The sequence below is a fragment of the Clytia hemisphaerica genome, unplaced genomic scaffold (genome assembly GCF_902728285.1).
Source record: "Clytia hemisphaerica strain Z4C2 unplaced genomic scaffold, Clytia hemisphaerica genome assembly, whole genome shotgun sequence".
In the NCBI taxonomy this organism is placed as follows: Eukaryota; Metazoa; Cnidaria; class Hydrozoa; order Leptothecata; family Clytiidae; genus Clytia; species Clytia hemisphaerica.
In genome coordinates, this window is record NW_027104472.1 from 1,152,161 (window position 1) to 1,173,498 (window position 21,338).

Sequence of the window (21,338 nt, forward strand, 5' to 3'; positions counted from 1 at the left end):
GAAATTTGATCAAAATTGGTCAAATTTGTCCCGCTAAGGGTCGTAAAGTTCCCAAAATTTTCCTTAGTTTTCTCTTTTTTAGTCCTGGAAGTTTATCGTGGCTTTGATCACGAGATTTACGTTTGACTACGTTTACCAAACATAAATCTTGTGATTCAAACCACGATAAACTTCCAATATGAATATCTTTTTTTCAATTTTAAGGCGTGCAAGAATATTACCGAATAAAAATAATTTGGGAAGATGAAGAATGAAAAAAATAAATTTCATTAAGAACCCATCTTCGTAAGGTAATTTTTTGATCTTAGAATACCATCACTGTGAAAAAAATATTCATTACATAAATATATTAATCCAATCACAAGATAGCCCAAAGTTTATCACTATGGTTGACTTAAAAGATTAACAAATCAACAAAAAGGAGCCCATTTTAAAGTCAACCAGAAAGAAGTTTTAAGCTGTACTTTTTGACTGAATAAATACTTTTTGAAAATTTCTTCACTTTAATAACCCTCTAAGATTGGACATCCTCGTATGAAAATGAAGATCATAGGACAATAAGAAGTTGTTTTTTTATTCATTTTTTTTATTTTCTATTTTTTTCTGAATATTTTCAATTTCAACATATTCCACTCCTTAATATCTTTCCAACAAGCGCAAAATAGCAATGCAGGTCGAATTCTTTCAAAAGTTACAGCTAAGAATCGTCGTTATCCGGTCGACAAGCTCTTGCTTTTTATTCGGTCAATAAAGGAAGTGTATCAAGAATCCCCGGGTCCCAGGCTTACCGGCTCCAAGTAATTACAAATACATGTTTTTTTTTTATAAGCAAGTGTCTGTCCCTATATCAGGCTCACATTATGCTTAGCATTCTATTGTTCTTAAACAATAGAGCCATTGTCCTGCCATTGTTTAGGCACCAAAAACTGAGCCTGCATATGCTTATAAACGTTATGCTTATAAAAGAAAAAACATGTAATGAAATTATAGATATACCTTCCATTTGCACCGTGTAATATCGTCAAAAACCAAAAATCATTACACGAAACGCTCATATCGAATCTCAGTTCACGTGTGATGCTAAAAAGATCAGTTCGGGAAATTGCACAGATCCGCAACGATGCGAAATTCTGCATCTTCAGCGTTGTGATATTCCGCAACGTTGCGAAATTTCGCAGCTTTACTGCTGCATAATTTCGCAGCTCTGGCCTTTGGACCGAAATCGGCATCGCAGGGCCTGGGCCGGAGTCCCAAAATAATGTGCATTTTGAAGAACAACCCAAAAGGAAACTTTTCGCCCTAGCATTTTAATTTCCTACCTAGCGATTATTCACTATCATTCTTGGAAGAAATGCTACTTTGTTCAAGAAAGCAAGTTTTTGCCTGATTGTGCATGTGTTTAGAAGAAAATTGCTGGTAGGCGATAATTTCTAAAATCACAAGCTTCAATTAGAAGCGTTGCGTAAAATAGCAGCGCAACCCTGGGAATATTGCAACGTTGCGGATCTATGCAATTTGCCGAACTGAGATGAGAAGAAGTCAAAAAATCAATTGGTATTTTCTTAATGTGTTTACATTAATTTCATGTTTTAGGTAACCGTTCATAATGGCTGAGTTCAAAATAAATGACGAAGAGAAAGCCCGTACTGCGCTCTCTGTAATCGTTCTCCTGGTTAATTTCATCGAAATCGTCTACATTACGAGGTTACGAAGGCAAAAGTCAAATTACGAGACTTTGTTATTGAGTTTATCGGTCGCTGATTTATCATTTGCGATTGCGAATATCATAACTTCCATATTTTTATTCGAAGATTTATTCACTAATTCAGGTGTTGGGCTAATGATTTACATTTATTCATTGCTATTATCTATTTTACATATCTTGGGAATAACAGTTGATCGAATGTCTTAAATTTTATTACCACTGAAACATAAAATCTATTGGCGTAGGAGGCATGTCCGAGGATTGATATTCACACTTTGGATTGTGCCTTTTCTAGTAATAGTTCCTGTATTCAGCACGGTATATATTTATGGTTTTGCATATTATGTTGGGATGGTACAACATATTTCTATGTATTCAATTTTCATTTCGAATTCTCTTTTCACTGTCGCTTATATCGTCATCATTGTGAAACTTCGGCAACAATTCTTGAAGCAGAAATTTATGACGAACCATAATAACCAGAATATATCGAAATGCAAGATATCAGTAAGAGAGATTCGTGTTTTTGTGATCTGCTTTTTGACATGTTTCGTTTATATTGCATTGACTTTACCGTTTGCTGTTTATTTGATATTTGATAAATCATGGCCTTCGTTTTGTGGCATTTTACTTGTCTTAAATTCTGGAATAAACTCATTTATATATCTTGTATTCGAGGGTTTCTTTTGCAAACTTTTCCGTAAAAAGAACACAGAGAAATCCAGAAGCCACCCAGAAGCACAAGATATACAGAACATCAGTAGTTAAGCTGAGTAAAAACAAGTGATTCATAAAAACCACAGAAAGATAACACTTATACCCTGTTATAAATTTGTATTGTTCTAGGGTATAGAATATCGTTCTGATCGTGATGACACTAAAATGGACAGCGTGGATTTTAGAGATTCTAATTAAATTAAAGCAATGACTTTATTAATAAAAATATCGAGACTTGAAGATGATCCGAAATACTGTTTTCCCGTCAAAATTTTGGCCAAATCCCGGAATCCCGAAAATTGAAAAAAATAACAACATCGTCACACCGGTTTGTGAGCTTAAAATACCGGAATACTGACAAAAAATAAGTCTAAATACCGTCACCGTCTGATTTTGAAATACCGTTTCCCGTCTCTTTTTTCGTCAAATCCCGTACTAAAAAAGGGCCAATCCCGTCACACCGTAAAAGTACAACCCCCAACCCCCCCCCCCCCTTGGAAAAGTAACAAAAACACTCAAATTGAAAAATAAAAATAATGTATTTTGATAAAAATGATATAAAATTACACCGTTATAAAATTAATAAAATACAGTTGTTAAATTTTGTTAGTTTGAATATCATAAACAAAGTATTAGAGCAGATCCGAGGTGGCTGTCTAGCTTCCATATTTTTAAGGAAAAATTTTAGGATTTTGCTATTATAGGGATCAACCTCGTCCCCGTGTATCCCAGGCTTTATTTACGTTACTGATTGACGCCAGAGAATCAACAATCGACACTCTAAAATCTAGCGCTATCAGAAAGAATCAAAAAGCTGATAATACGCAGGGAACGAGGTTGTATAGGGATAAGAATGTTTCTCCAAATTCGACAAAAAAATTGTTTAAAGTTGTATTAGAAATGTATCATCTCTAACTTTTACCTTCATCTGACACCGTTTTTTAAACTAGGTTCTCAAAATTTATTTGGATTTTAATATTAGTCGATTTCTTTTTAAAAAGTTTAATTACCTGACGTATTTAAATATCTATTGGTTGAATAAAGAAATTCCAATCCCCTAAACTCAAGTATAAGAAGAATGGCTTTGAGGATTTTACTTTACATTAAAGTTACACTGTAGAAAATTTAAACTGGAGAACATAGTTGAAGGTCCCTTGAATTCAAATGAAATTGAGACTATTCAAAACTACTAGAAGTTACAGCTTTTTCAACCAAAACTAAGATAATGACTGCGATTCTCTCAAATTGCAGTTCCAGAATAAATTTGAATGGTGTTCAAAGTTCAAAATACTAAAGGCCGGTCTCCACTTGCGCACTTTTCGATCGCACTTTTTTAAGCAAATCTTCCACGCTATTGGTCAAAAGAAAAATGAAGCAACTCCATTGGTGCGATCTGACATAACGTTTGAAAAAAGAAGAAATGTGTTCAACTTTTTTTTCGAGCGCGCGCTACATTTATGACGTAATCTTTTTTCCGAGCAAAGGATTGAAGCCAAAAGGTGCGATCGCAGCGCGCGCAATTAGAGACCGGCCTTTAGATGAATAGACTGTATCACTTAAGGCAATTCTTTTCCCTTTTCATCCGATATCCCAACATCCACCACGTCACCCAAAATGCTGTTCGAATGTTCAGTTTGTTGACTAACTTCCTCTATCAAGTCATATGAACATCTACAACACGGAAAAACATTCCCGAACCCGATTTCTAAGCGGGCTAATATACGGGCTAATTTCGGGAACAAAGTAAACCGATCTTCCAATAATATAAATGTGATGAAGTATAGGCAAATCAGCAAATTTCCAACTCCAATCACGAATGACTTGATTTGTAAAACGAGTAAATTGTCTCGGTTATCCAAAGCTGTATAAGAGAGGATGATAGGCACAAGTGTAATCAAGTTGAGAAAATTACCAGACATTGTAGTACAAAGTTTCTCAAACCATTTACGTTCAATCGCTGTCATAATTTCGGGACGTCTCGGTAAATATTTCTCATAGGGATCCAGGTAGAGTACTAGTACGATATTAATCACGAGTAAAGCGATAATAAAGGGTCGTTGTAGTCCCCAAGTGATCGGTATAAAGGATAAAATGACGGATAACAACATCCAACGTAACGTCAAGAAAACAACAAACACTGAGTGACCATTATATACGCCATCAGGGAGGAACATAATCCCAATTTCGTTATTAACATCATCTGGGAATAATTGTTTGAAATAAATATAATGCAATGTAAATGGTATTCCAAGGAAATAAAAGAAAGACCCGAATATACCCAACATTTGGATTATGGATTTTAGTTCACATTTCTTCCATGGTTGTGATGACATATACCATATGCCAGTTACTGGGTCCATTTTACAACTCAGCGTACTTAAGCTCATGTTACTCAAAGGAAACTGAAGAACTGACATGAATAAACAGTAAGAAAGAAATGCTCTCCTCCAAACTGGAATCTTCTGTACAGAACCAACAATCAGCATGTACAGTACTAGCAGTATTCCTAGTATGAGTGGTAGACAAAAAATAAGTACAAACGCACCTTCCCAGCCTAAGTTCGTTCCAGTGTAAAAATTCGGTAAACAGGCTAAACCAGGGACAGGTGCGTACATCATTTCTAAAAACTGTAGAAGATATTTCATGAAATTTGGCCATACGAAGTTTCCTTGTAATAACGCTTGTAGTGTTTGTATGTAGAAAATGAAAGTGAGTGTAGCATGCGGTGGAGAGCGAAGTTGTTGCATGTAGACAATCACTACGATGAAGACCATGAATAAAACTGACGCTGTGGAGGAGATCCCGAGAAGGACCAATAAAACGGTAATTAAAACTTCCAACAGGTTTTGATCGGTCACGGCATATTCGTTGAACGCTTTCGCCGATTTATGTTTACGTATGAAATAGACTGCAAGAATGAAAATTGACGTAAGAAGGGCAGCGATGACGCAAACGGTTTGGCGTAAACCCATTGCACACGGGGCACAATGGTAAGGTGCTTTACGGTAATAGCCGTTCTCACAGGCCGAACAAAGTCGATCTTTATGCCCGATCGGACAGGGGTTTGAGCATGAGCTTGTACATTTTGGATCGATATCTGAAGCCGTGCGGTTTTGACAATGTAGATGACAGACTGAGCCCGTACATGGTGTAAACCGAGACATAGTCGTTGAGCATTTTATAACTGCCTGTAAATTACGAGGTGTGTCTGGCCAATAGCCTTTAGAAACGTATAAAACAGCATCAGTTAGGTTGGTTGAGCCACCAATACACATGGCATTAGGCAAGCAAGGAACACATCTTTTTGTAGCCGACCCATAGTAGCTGATTTTACAGTAGCAATCGTCTATGGTCTTCGCGCCGACCTTCGAAGTTGCATTCTCTGGGCACCTTTCTTGAGTTGGTTTGACTGATCCTTTTGGACAGTAATATCCAGATAGACACGTTTGTGGAGCATTTGCTGCTTCGTCGCCAGAGAAACTTTGAGCAGTACCAGCAGGGCAATACGTGCCAGCTGGACATAAATGAGGTGGTGTTGCTGTCTTGTCTAAAACGTCTGCGAGTGGGTTGGATGTTGATGTACCCTCTTGACAAAAGAATCCTAAAAATACAATGTGGGAAAGAAGGTTTATATGAAAAGATTTATAAAAGAGATTAGCCTTTACATTTAGTACAACACGAACCACAAAATTTACAAAAAATTAAAGTGCACTATTAGGTTTGATTGCTAATTCCTATTCCATGTTTAATAAGTAAAAAGTCTGTTGCAAATTCTTAGGAAAAGACGTAATACATACCTTCTGGGCAAGCACCACTAGGTTGCAGTTGACTGTAATCACTACAGTAAAATCCAGCGGGACATAAACGACATCCCAAACCAGCATGACCTGGTGTACATCTTGAGCAAAAATAATTTCTAGGTAAGACTGTATCTACACCATAACCGTTAATACAATCACCTATTAAATCCACTTTCTGTAGATACGTTACGAAGGTTATACCGAACGGTTTAGTGTCTTGACCGCTGTGTATCATCCCGATTCCCGCAATCAAATCCGTATGATCGAACCGGTATAGTAAACGAAATGGGCACGAATCAGTCGCATACATCAAAACAGTTTTCTCAAAACTGATCACAAGTCTTTGTGCGATTTCATTGAAATCAAGAATCGGGATATTAGTGACAAATAAATCGTCATATTTGGATAATAAACTTCCGAATTTATGATCAATACTTTGCGTACATACAGGCTGTAGTGTGATCGATGAAATAAAGGAAATATGATAAGTTTGATTAACAACATTGGCTAGCGGTGTCTCAGCGCATAAAACAACCATCTGTGCACGCACGTAATCGTTATAGTTCGTAACAGCGAGACAATTTGTTATTTTGCCTTCACGTTGTAGCTCAATCTTGTAATTTTGAGCGATTTTGTATTCCAATATTTTAGTAGAGACATCAGTTGTATTATGAGAAGCCAACAAGAAGGTATCAACATTCGTGAAATAGATCACCCAAATACGAGTTGATTCTGTAGCATCGAAATCATCCCATGTCCAGCTACCTTTTACTTCTGCTTGCGCAACAATACCGGACATGTTATATGATATACGGGCCATGTCCGCAATACGGAAAATCTGAATAGTTAAATAGTCGTTCGAAAGTTCTTGCACGACCAATAAATGATCATTCTTTGGGTTGATTCCTGCTTGGATGACGAAGACTTTATCACTGACACTAACGATGGAACGTAGATCCGGTGAACTGGTGTTTGTTACGGTTATAGCGGAAGCGCTAAACGCACCATACGGGGAGCGGTAGTATGACAGGTAAGCGAATGTTTTACCATCGGGTGAAAAGAAAGCGAAAGGGTGTTCAAAATTATGATTGATTCCGACAGTTGATAAAGTATCGGCGATGAAGAAGGAGTAAGCTTCTGCGTACTCGAAGTCAATACTCAGTGCATTTTCTTTACTACCGTCACGGAAGAAGAGACGCCCTCCGTGTGAGAATAGCCAGATGTCACGTGACTGGTGATTGACCAATAGGAAGGACTCAGCAGGTGTGATACTTGTTGCAAGTGAAGGGTAAAGTAACCTAAAAAGAAGAAGATTACAATTATTTTGATCTAATCGATGTAATGTTCAAAGAAGACGTTATTTGGTGATAAAATTTATTATTAATAACATTGAATTTTTTGTTTTTTTGTAGTTTACTAAAATATTAGAATTAGGCGTAATATTAGAAGTTCAGGTTAATTGTGCAGCACTTCATCATAAAAAAATTACTTAAAAAAAAAAGAATATGTACAACTAAAATTTGCCAGTTTTTGAGAGGATCTCAAAAATTAGTTTTTGAACTTATGATTACATTTTCAACGAATGCAGGTAACGTCCATTCAAGATTGAAAGAATTGAAATATTTACCTAGATGCAATCAATGCTGGTTGTAGTTCAGCGCGTACGTTGAAAATGAATCCTTTAGGATCAGCTGTTGCGCTAGGTACAATTTCGAAGAAGAATGTATCGCTTGATGCAAAACCGAATCGATTGATAGCGACACCCAGTCTCCAAGCAGATACGGTAAATGTGGAGATCGGATATGCAGATTTTCGGTCACTAATATCGAAGATGCGAGGTTCACCTAAGGTGAGATTTTGACAAATTAAAACGAATGTATCGATGTTAATTTGAGTGACTAAATAAGAGGGATATGTGGATGGGGAAATACAGAAGTATAGGAGAAATTCTCAGGAGTTTTAGAGAAAGATTAGAAAGAAATTTTCAAGAATTTTAGAGTCCCAAAAATATGTTATGCTTTTTAGGTACCTTAAAGGAAGAAGTTTTGGCGGGAATTTAATTTGGCGGATGACCGAAAAAGTTTTTTCAGAGGGAATTTAATTTGGCGGATGGCTGGAAAAATTAAATTTGAAGGGAATTTAATCTGGCGATTGCAGAATATTTTTGGCCAAAATCGTTATCAAATAAGCGAAAAAATTTTTGTTTTAAGGCCTGAAATAGCACCAAGTTGGGGAATGCGTTAAATAAAATAAATTTGGCGGGAATTTAATTTGGCGGATTGAGGAAAAAATAAATTTTGGCGGGAACCGCCAAATTTTCTTTCCGCTAAAATTTCTTCCTTTAACGTAAGTCGTATGTATTGTGGTATTCTGAAAACATCAAACGCTAAACTACATCCGGTCTCATCTCATGGATGGATTCTCAAAGTTCATCAGGAAAATGACCAGGTGAGGTTATTTTGAAAATTAATCGGCGGAATCTTAGATCTACTTCCCGTTGAAATAACCTTACGTTTATCCTATGAAACCAAACTTTGAGCAAGGAAATAGCTAAGGCTAATTGATACTGGAGTGTAGAATTAAACTTACCAAGAATTAGACAAGCAATCAAACTTCCTTCGTTTGAAACGCTGCATGGAAAATGTTCGCTTAACGATCCAGTCAACATGTTAAAAGTCATTACAAGGTCTTGTATTACAAATCCTCCACATTTATAAAAATGATGTGTCAAACGCCCGGCACAGTAGACAGAAAAGAAGGTTTTGAAGGAATGTGTGTCTGCGTTTAAAACAATGTATTTGTCCAGTGACAACATTCGTTCTCCATCCTCAGCTGTAAACATAAGACCGGCAACACTCTCGTTGTTCGGGTTAATGACACAACTGTCGACAACCAATTCCAATTCACGACACGCTCTTAACGGACATGAATATAAACACGAGTCAGAGAAAACGTACAGGAAGTCATATGATGCAGCCACGTCGGTTACTTTCAATTCATTTTGCAGGTCACCTATCACGAGATTACTTTCAAGTTGGATTTTACTGTCTGGCCAATCGAGAACATTAATAATAGAATAAAGCTGTGTCTTCTTTAGCCAGACAAGAACGGAAGAAGTTTTATTTCCGATAACGTGTACATGGAGCTCTCGCAAGTTATCAAACGCAGTGTAAACCAGCTCTAAATCCGAATCATCTGTTTCTTTCGTTAGACAAGTCTTTGAGAGCCGAACCAAAAAAGCTCGGTTTTTAGTCTTGCATTGTAAAGCAACCAAGTAGACAAAAGGTTGCACTAATAGAGCACTTTGTACTGAAATACACGAATCCCCCGTTACATTTTTAAGATTGATCTTGACAAGAGCACAATTTGAGGGTCCACTTTCTTCAGAGAATATCGCATTTGCTTGCATTACATCATCAAGTAACGCCCATTCGACAACTGTTGTGTTTCCATGGGATACTGTTTGATAGGACATCGGGTTTGGACCAAGGTTTTTCGGTTTGTATAAGGAATCTTCGTAAAGTTCGGGGAAATATAAATTGCAGTTGACAAAGATACATAATGATGCGAATAAGCATATGTATGAGAAATGGTTCCACATTTAGATGAAAAATATTTTTGTTGAAATTTGTATAGTTTTTCCGTCTTCGCCAATCAAGGTTCGTGTTCGTCCAGGTTCATGGTCTTCTTTAAGGCATAGTTTCGCAGGATACCTTTGAATATTAAACTACTTTTCAGTATGTCAGTATTCTGCTCTTCTCTTTATGTATTGATTGTTAGGCTCTTTCCTCGAACGGCTCTTTCCTCGAACTTCAATTGTAAATCTTCGTAAAGATGAAGAGCATCTGAGAGTTTAATTATATCCTCAAAACTACAAACAATTCATAACCAAAATGAGATACCAATTTCAATCCCTCGACTTGCCCTTCAATATGATAATCACACTATCAAATTATTTTGTAAAAACCATGCACGTGCTGAAAATGAGTAAAATAGTAGCCCCTTCTCTACATTACGAACAATTGATCTTTATAAACAAAACGTAAGTTGTTTTGTTTATCTTTCCTGTTTATGTTTTGTTTGTTATTACCGATTTTGTTTTTTTTGTTTCTCGAATATGAGGAGCAGTGTCTAAAATTACCATAATTATTACTTCTCAGAATGGAGATCAGTTGTGTTGTGGCTTGATTAAAATTGGGGCAGGCTAAGGAAGCAAACTTAAAAATTTGATATTTTGTTGCCCCTCATTTCATTAACAAAATTATTTATATCTGCAAATGGTTTCTCGTCTTTCGACACCCCTAAAATCACGGGCGCTAAAGGGTGGGGGGTGGTGTTGCCTTTCTGGCCACAAAGCTACTGAAAGATATTTAAAGTGCAACAAAAGCAATTCATTTTTATGACCTTGACACCGAATTTTTAGCGTATAATAGAGCGTATTGTATTTAAAATACAAAAGGGCTTTTCCAGAAAAAAATGTTGTTGGGGATATTGATTTTTTGAAGTATCGAACCCCCTGGATATCCACTCTTGAAAATATGCTCAACCCCCTGAATATCCTCTCTTATAAGAGGCCCCCCCAGACCCCAAATTCACGCCATCACGCCAATTTTTTTTCGATTTCACGCCATCACGCCTGAAAAATTTGATTTTCACGATCACGCCAATTTTTTTCGATTTCACGCCATTACGCCTAGAAAATTTAGTTTTCACACTCATATTCTAGCTGGATTGATTCAGTTTTATTTTAGACCACGTTTAGACCCATTGGTATGGATAAAATGCCGCTATAAAAACTTAATTTTTGCCTATAAATAGGTATGTGTTTGATCGTCAATCAGTTTTTTGGCATTCTCATTCGCGTAAGTCAAGAATATGCATTTTTCTTATCGGAAACACCCGAAAAATCTGAAAGGAATTTGACCTGTTTTCCATTTTTAGTAATACACAGGGGTCAAATTCAAGTTTTTTCGGGTGTTTCTGATAGGAAGAATGACGTAATCTTGACTTATGCATATCAAAAATTGTGAGGGGCCATGCCCCCTCTGCCCCCCCCCCCCCCCCCCTGTTGACGGGACCCATGGGCATTAATTGTGAATTAGCGTGAATAGTTTTCAAATGGGGAACGAGGAGGCGCAACCATGGTTTGCGCCGACGGAAGAAAATTTCTATTTAGTATGGCTACAATTGCCCTCGTTTGCTCTCTTTTTTCCAAAATATGGTTTAAACATCACAGGATTCCTTTGATCAATGCCAATCTGCTCAAAATTACACCTCATAATAAACCTGTTGCTTCTTTCTGTTTAAGCCTTTGCTATAAATATATATTTTCCTGAAATAAAGGACCTAATGTCTTTGATGCTTAAGAATAGGCATCTAAGAAAGAGAGGAAAATGTTAGTTACGGAGGAAACGCAACCATGGTTTGCGCCGACGGGAAAATTTTTAAATTTTGAGCCTCTCATAGCATTCGACTTTATTTTGAAGACTAGCTAGCAACTGCTAAAGACAATTGGATGTTACAAGGATAAATGGCAGATGTGTTAAAACTGTTTGCACCGCTTCTTTTATGTTTTAAAATGAGAGCTATAGGAGGCCCCACTATAGTTGGGGCCGACCAAGAAAATTTTGAAATTTAAACCCTCTAAATTGGCTAAAATGGACATAGAATTACGATTCAAATAATAAATATAACTTTCACGATCACGCTGAACTGCAAATTTCACGCCATCACGCCTAAAAAACCTCGATTTCACGGCACTTCATTTTCACGCCATCACGCCGTTTTTTTCAAAATTTCACGCCATCACGCCATGAAAAACCCTCCATCACGCCATCACGCCAACCGCTGGGGGGGGCCTCTTATAAAGATGCTTACCCCTAGATATCGTATTTTTACTTGAATAGACATTTTACCCCCTGGATATATCAGCTCCCTTGGAAATATTTAACCCCTCGGATATCCACTTTTGAGAGCAAAAATTGTTAACCCCCTGGATATCCGATATCCTCAAAACGGGGCACGGACTATTTCTGGAAAAGCCTAAAGTATTTTTGTGGATTATATTTTGTTGGAGTTTGGTAAGTTTGGACCCACCAATGAGACTAGGGCCACCTACACGCTTATTTCATAAGAATGTACACATTACAAGAATGTCCATGATGAAAATAGCCAAAAAATTAAGAATATGCTAAGAATATCACTATCATGGAATTTTGCTACTCAAACTAAGAATACCATTTTATGCTTGAGACTTGTGTACTAAATGTTAAATCTAGTCTGAGTTAGGATCCTAACATCAGATCCTAACAGAATGTTGTAAGAATATTTTAGGATGATTTTCACCAAAAAAGTTAAGAATGTCCATGATGAAATGGATTTATGCCATTCTTATAAAGAAAAAGCGTGTGTGTTCTAAATCGAACAAATATCGCAATTGCAGATTAGGATGATCCGTAAATATTTTTCAATCATTAGCTTAGTTGTTCTAAAGGATGAGCGAGGCAAGCTCATATAATTAGTCATCTCATTTTATATAAAAAAAAAACAAAACGCTCGTTAATGTTTTGATTAGGTTGGTGAAATTAAAAGGCTGTAATGAGCATCAATAGATGTTTTAATCGAATGTACCTGTTGTGCGCAGATATGTAATTTTTGCGCAGGTATGTAATTTCTGCGCAGATATGTAATTATTTTGCGCAGATATGTAATTTTTGCGCAAATATGTAATTATTTTGCGCAACTATGTAATTTCGAGCTGCGCAGATATGTAATTAAATTTTTGCGCAGATATGTAAAACACGATCTTTAAAATCAATGGTACCCCCTTGATAGCTTTTACCATTACTTTTACCTTTTTTTCGACTTAAGGTATTTTAGCTAATTCCTATCAAATACAAGAAGTAATATCTTATAACAACAATTTTTAGCTTTCGGTGATTGGTTCTTTCAAAGCAAAAATGGAATAGCGCCTTAAATGAAAGTAATTATTTTTCTTATAAGAATCATCGTTATAAGAAAATTCTCTATAACTTTTCAACCACTAAGTTTTAGCTTTCGGTGATTGGTTCTTTCAAAGGAAACATGGAATAGCGCCTAAAATTAAACTAACTATTTTTCTTATAAGCATCATCTTTATAAGAAAATTCTCTATAACTTTTCAACCACTAAGTTTTAGCTTTTGGTGATTGGTTCTTTCAAAGGAAACATGGAATAGCGCCTAAAATTAAAGTAATTATTTTTCTTATAAGCATCATCTTTATAAGAAAATTCTCTATAACTTTTCAACCACTAAGTTTTAGCTTTCGGTAATTGGTTCTTTCAAAGGAAACATGTAATAGCGCCTAAAATGAAAGTAATTATTTTTCTTATAAGCATCATCTTTATAAGAAAATGATCTATAACTTTTCAACCACTAAGTTTTAGCTTTCGGTAATTGGTTCTTTCAAAGGAAACATGGAATAGCGCCTAAAATGAAAGTAATTATTTTTCTTATATAAGAATCATCTTTATAAGAAAATTCTCTATAAATTTTCAACCACTAAGTTTTAGCTTTCGGTAATTGGTTCTTTCAAAGGAAACATGGAATAGCGCCTAAAATGAAAGTAATTATTTTTCTTATAAGCATCATCTTTATAAGAAAAATTATTTATAACTTTTCAACGACTAAGTTTTAGCTTTCGTTGAATGGTTCTTTCAAAGCAAAAATGGAATAGCGCCTTAAATGGATGTGACTATTTTTGTTATAAGCATCAGCTTTATAAGAATTAAATCAACAACTCTAGATAGACGGTCATATACCTTTCGGTAATTAGTTCTTACAAAGTAAGTAAGGGACGGCGCATAATATGATCATATTTATTTGTCTTATAAGGAACTACTTTATAAGAATCAAATCAATAACTCTTGATAGACGGTGATATACCCTTCGGTCATTAGTTTTTACCTTCTGATAAGCATATACTTTATAAAGAATCAAATCAATAACTCTTAATAGACGGTGATATACCCTTCGTTTATTAGTTCTTACAAAGTAAACAAGGGACAGCGCACAATATGAGCATATTCATTTTTCCTATAAGCAACTACTTTATGAGAATCAAATAACTCTTGATAGAATAGTATTTACCTTTCGGTAATTACCGTACACGCTCCTTCTCTGAGAAAAAAGACTCCCTCAATGGGAGGTTTTAAAATTTTTAATTAACACCTTTTTCTTTAACACCCTTCCTGAAAGTCTTAAAATTAAAAAGACGCCCAGCGCGTTTATTCGAAGAAATACGATAGTTTTTACAACCTAATAGAAAAGTACAAATGAGATTTTTGATAGAACCTCGACTCGAGATAGTCACACCTATGTAAACTTTATTGATTTTGTAGATATGAATTGCATTTCTTTACGTTACAGTGAGATAAAGTAAATTCTATTGGTTGTCTTTACCAATACATGGACTAATTTATGATAAAAAAACTCCCTTTTCCTTTTCATGGCTCGATCTACGAGCAAAGTCATTAAATTTGATTGAATTGTCCAATGAAATAGAGTGGGATTATCGAAGTTGTGATTCTCGCTCGAACTTCAAATTCTGAAGAATGTTACACAATTCAGGAATATTTTGACACTGATTGTTAAAGATATTTAAAAAAATTACATGTCTTTCTTATTTTCCCCTTACAAATTAAACTAAGGCAAAATATTTGACTTTAAGCCATCTAAAAGGAGACAAATTTAATTTTTTTGAAGTGGAATTGGCATTCACAATGACACAATGGCTCTATCGAAAGAAATAGGGAATTTTGCTAAATCTAACATTAGTTTATTAGAATTTTATAAGAACAAGGTTTTTTTCTAAGTGGAATAGGCTTTCAGAGATTTGATTTAGCAAACAAAAGCCAACAAATCTTGTTTGGGAGTTATGAATTGTGTTCTTATAAAGTTGATGCTCATGAGAAAAACAAAATTTTCTAGCTTAAGCACTATCCTATGTTTGCTTTGAAAGAACCGATCACCGAAAGCCAATATCTATTGGTTTGAGAGTTTTGATTTGTGTTCTTATAAAGTTGATGCTTATAAGAAAAATTTTTTTTCTAGCTTCAGCACTATCCTATGTTTGCTTTGAAAGAACCGATCACCGAAAGCCAATATCTATTGGTTTAAGAGTTATGAATTGTGTTCTTATAAAGTTGATGCTTATAAAAAATAAATTTTTCTACCTTAAGCACAATCCTATATATGCTTTGAAAAAACCAAACGCCGAAAGCTAATAATCATTGGTTTAGGAGTTATGAATTGTGTTCTTATAAAGTTGATGCTTATAAGAAAAAAAAATTTCTAGCTTTAGCACTATCCTATGTTTGCTTTGAAAGAACCGATCACCCAAAGCCAATATCTATTGGTTTGAGAGTTATGAATTGTGTTCTTATAAAGTTGATGCTTATAAAAAAATAAATTTTTCTAGCTTAAGCACAATCCTATATATGCTTTGAAAAAACCAAACGCCAAAAGCTAATAATCATTGGTTTAGGAGTTGTGAATTGTGTTCTTATAAAGTTGATGCTTATAAGAAAAACAAAATTTTCTAGCTCAAACATTATCCTATGTTTGCTTTGAAAATACCGATCACCGAAAGCTAATATCTATTGGTTTGGGAGTTATGAATTGTGTTCTTATAAAGTTAATGCTTATAAGAAAAATAAATTTTTCTAGCTTAAGTACAATCCTCTATTTGCTTTGAAAAAACCTAACACCGAAAGCTAATAATCATTGGTTTAAGAGTTATGAATTGTGTTCTTATAAAGTTGATGCTTACAAGAAAAACAAAATTTTCCTCATTAGCACAGTCCCCTAGTTGCTTTGATAGAACCAAACGCCGAAAGCCAATATCACTTTGATAAAAAGATATTGACTTGTTTCTTATAAAGATGATGCTTATAATAAAAACAACAATCGCCAAATGTTTGCCTTAGGTCCAAGAAAAATGTTCAAGATATTACTTAATTAATGTTAAAATTTAGTTAGTTTTTCAAAAAATAACCAAGTCAAAAAGGTCGTGTTTTACATATCTGCGCAGAAATTTAATTACATATCTGCGCAGCTCAAAATTACACAGTTGCGCAAAATAATTACATATTTGCGCAGAGATTACATATCTGCGCAGAAATTACATATATGCGCAAAAATTACATATCTGCGCATAACAGTACCTCTTATTCTAACCTTTCTTTCCCATTAATTCACACACCTTATCTTGCAATAGCTATTCAAAAGAATTATAGCATTAAATAAAGCGTATCATGAATATTAAAAGAAATATCTTAACTAAGTTTCGATGAGAATTTATCGATATAATAGTTATAGATCAGAAAGTACTTTCATTTGAAAGATCCGAGAAAGAAAGATGGTAAGGTATTATGAGAAATCATTGTGTTAGAAAAAAATTGCGATTTTAAAAATCAGTGAGTTCAAGTTTTTTTAGAAATTTATACGGTTTGATACAGTGAATTATGTACTTTTTAAAAACATTGCGTCATGAGTACATGTGACGATGGCTGCTAATAACGAACCGTTTCATCTATACCATTTACAGCTATTTGCTGTAAGTTCTATTGGACAACTTGCTTTACAGAAACTTATTGAGCGTTTTGCGAAGGAAGAAAAAGAAGGTGTTGCTGATGCTAAGGAAGCACTAAGTCAAATTTTTAATGACAATGCGGAGGAAGTGAAAAAGATTACCAATATATTTGTCAACCCTATTGTCACAAATGCAGTTTACGAAAACACTGTTAACCATGTTCTTAAAGAAGAGATTGAAATTGAAAAGTTAGACACCAACACATGTGCTGATGTCCTACGCAGAATCAAAGCGTTCCAAACTTCTAAAGATCATGCAGGTTCAAAAAATTGGCGTTGCAAAGGGCAAAACCATTTGAGTAAATGTTGCCCAGATTGTAAACATCTATGTCCTCAGCCTGACTGTCGGAAGGTAAAATGTAAAAAGAAGTGCTGTGTAACAAACAAAGAACACTGCTCTCATCCATGTATTCATTGTTGTTTACCTAACGACGACTGTAAGGATAACAAATACCTATGCTGTAAAGATTGTTCATGCCTTGGCTGCGTACTGAAAGCCCTGGGTCTCAAAACTTGGCATCAACTTTACAAGGCTTTGGTTGACGAAAGCTTAACGACACACAACGTTTGTCCGATATTGCTACTACGGCTATCAATTTCAATTATTTCAACCTTCCGTAACATAACCATGCACTTGACAATACCTACATGTCGGAGTATGGACAATGGAACCTTTTTTGACCCAAATGCCCCTGCATATTGTACTTCATGGAAATACATCAAAGATACTCTTTGGTTTGCTGTTAAGACCTTGTTGGAGTATTTGAAAAACTGTCAACATATCACTGGATTTGATTATAAAGAACATTCTGAACTATTGGCTTTAATTTGTGGGGCTTCAAACAAACAGGATGTTTCAGTGTACAGTGCAAGGATTCAAAAGTTTGCAGAGCTTGAGAAATATTCTAAAATGGCCGATCTATTGATAACGTTAAAGATTGATTTAGATGTCGTCCATAAAAAGGTGGACAAGGTAGATCAAACCACAAGGAATACCGAGAGAATTATCAAACAAAAGTCCCTAAAGATTGAAGCTCAAGCCGAGTTAGGGAAAAAGATGGACCGACCCTGTGATATGGATTCGCCGGAATTCGAAGAATTGAGAACAGCATTTGGAATCTCTGTAAACAAGTATTTTGGAGATGATGCCGAGGCAGTTATTACTCGCTTCAAATCGTTTCCATCTAACCATTTACCAGCAGACACGATTGAAATAAGATTCAAGATAACGTCAGATGAGACTTCCCTAAGAAATTATCGAGAATATAGAAAGGGACAGTCCCCGTCGTCCCCTCTTTGGAATGAAATAAAAGGAATCTTGCAACATACATTTCCTGGTGCTGAAATTTATGGTCCTGTTGATTGGGACAGTGGCTCTATCATAATTCAAGTTTTGCTTTCGAAGGAAAAGAAAACTGACTGGACCACAAAGGAACTTGCGAATGTTGATTCTGTATTGGTGAAACTGGAAAAAAATGTTGAAGATTACTTACCTCAAGTGAAATGTGCTTGTAAACGAGTGGAACAGCCGAAGATATCAGCTACCCAGTTTCTGGAGATGAAAAACAGACAATAGTTCAGGTTGGCATTGGTATTTACACCAAATCGACGAAAAGATTCGATGATGAATGGATGATGGCTTCTACAAATGAAATCCTGAAGGAGAAAAACATTAAAATCATAAGTAAGTCATTAGTTTATTTTGGATTAATACTGTATTTCCCGAAAGGGTGGGGAAGGGATATAGAATAGTCTGAGTAGAAAATTTGCGATGTAAATATTTTGGGCAAAATTTAACTTAAATTTAAACATGGACTGAACAATGGGCTCTTCCAGAAAGAATCCGTTCATGGGGGCGTAGCTTCACCCTCAAAATATCCTTTGTTTTTATACAGGCCTAAGCTGTCTCGATGAAAAGAAGAACAATGAAAAAACAAGATTGACCGAAAAAGGTGAAATTTTTGGGGATGAATGGTTTCATGGACAAAAGACCGAAACCATGCAAAAAGATGTAAGAATAATTTAATTTAGTTTAAGATGTAAGAATAATTTAAGAATTATATGAACCAGGGCAACGATATGAATTTGATGTAAAAACAAGTGTACTTTGTGCGGTAATTTGCCCCCGCAGTAACTTGCCTCTTCGTCCTGAATTTCACTCCCTATATTAATTTTGACCGACATTGAGATTCAGTATTTACAATACACCAAAGAAAAATGCTAACAAATCCCGGTTCTTTAAAAAAAAGTAAGATTTTTGTGAGTTTACGGATAATTTTCTATTGATCTTTTTTTTATATATCGGACGGAGGATCGAGACAAAAATACCATTAGTGCTAAAAGATATTTTTCTATTGCATAGAAAGCCTGTCTTCTTGAATTTTGACCTACACAAAAGTATCAAAATTTATTAAAAAAGGGTGAGCAAAATTGAATGTAGAATTCACACTATCATAAAAAGGTAATTTAATTAAAATGAGATTTTCAAGTATTGTTTTAGTGGAAATGTTATTTTTATGGTTTCCGTAGACCTAAATAATCCAAAATTAAACTTCAATAATTAGAATCTCAATAACTCGACCAGCCAGAGGGAAAGGAAACCGTTCGATTTATGGAGACATTCGAGTAGTAGAGGTTTTCAATTTTTCTCTAAATTTCACCCTTATTCGGCTACCAGATAAGCAAAAACAGATTCTGGGTTGGTGAAATACAAAAAGTGGTGCTTTTTTGTTACACTTTTCTCAATTTTTGAAAAGTTATGATTGTGATTATTTACAAGAATCATAATAGCCTCGAACCTTAAAGGGGAAAAATAATCTGTTTGACTTAAAGGAACATTCGAGTTATAGAGGTTCGAGTGGAAGAGGTTTTTATAAGAGTTTACATAAGGGAATTTCGAGTTCGAGTTAAGGATACGTTCGAGTAAAAGTTATTCAAGTTATGGAGATTCTACTGGAATACCCCTGTCTCACAGCCCCAGTGGAACATTTTTCTTCAGTGGGGATAAAAATCCCTATCGAAATCCCAATGGGAATAGAAATTTTATTGTTCCAAGGTTAAAAAATCAAGTGGGATGGTTTTGGAGTGCAATTTTAAGACATTGATCTTCGAGTGGGATGAAATCAAAGTCAATTTACCAGTGGGGCTGCAATTCAAGGGTGTTTTCCCACCGGGGACCAAATTTTTGCCAAATTTTTCATTGAAGGGTTCTTTCTTAGGTTCTTTTTTTTTTTTGCTTTCTGAACAAAGTTTCAACTTTAGATACGTTAAATCATTTTACAGCTTACCAATTGCAAAATTTAATCATTTTAGGGCTGTTCAACCGCTTAAGTGGTACCCGGGGGACACTCGATTCAAAAACGACCGTACGCACGCCCCCCCCCCTCGGAGTGGTAATTAACAGAGAGGGGAAATTTAGCTTAAAAGTTAAAGTGGGATGCTAAATGACTACCTGAAAAGTGGGATGGGGGAACCCGGGAACCTAAAGTGGGAACCTAAATGAACACCTGAAAAGTGGGATGGGGGAACCTGGGAACCTAAAGTGGGAACCTAAATGAACACCTGAAAAGTGGGATGGGGGAACCTGGGAACCTAAAGTGGGAACCTAAATTTTTATTTTTATTTATTTTTATTTTTTTTTTATTTTTTTTTTTTATAGCAATATATTTCGCAGGTCTATTGACCTCTATGAAACAGAACTTTTGATTTTACATTTTATAAAGTTTTTTCTCCCTTTCTTTTATCAAACGCTCTTTGAAGACTTGTAAGGATGGTGCTTCAACAATTTCTTCTTCTAGATCATTCCAAGGTTTCACACTTCTGTAAAAAAGAGAGTTGCTTTGGTAGCCTCTCATACCGTCATTAGCAAAGTTCCTTTGAACAGGGTTCCCAGCACTTAAGAGAAATGTTTTTTCCTGACTTTTTCCAAAAAAAAGACCTTTTTCCATGACTTTTAGATTGACCAAGGTGCCTTTTTCCCTGACCAGAGCAGAATATTGGGCCTTTTTCCCTGACCGTTCGCCCCAACAGTATTTTGAAAAACACCATATTGAGATAAAAAAAACAAAAACTTAACACAATTTCAATACATATATTTTTTAAAAAGCGAGTCTACTAAAACCCCACTAAAACCAGGATACAAAAGGGGTACCGTCGTATGAACGTGCTATCATTTGAATGAAAACTTTTCTCTTTCTAAAAAGATTTTCTTCAATATGCATCATTGCTGATAATCCTTTCTTCATTCCAAGATAATAAACATTACTTTTGTCAATTTACATTCATTTTAAGAAAATAGCTCCTAATTCAGTCACTCATTTTATTCACAACTCATTATAAATATTATTAGACACGTGCAATTTATATCATCACGTAGCAAATTTCAAAACTAGGATGAATGGGAAAACATTTTAGGTTTGCTAGATTCAAAAACTTTATCTTATAGGCTCTACCTATACACAGGCCGAAAAAACTATATCCTGCAATA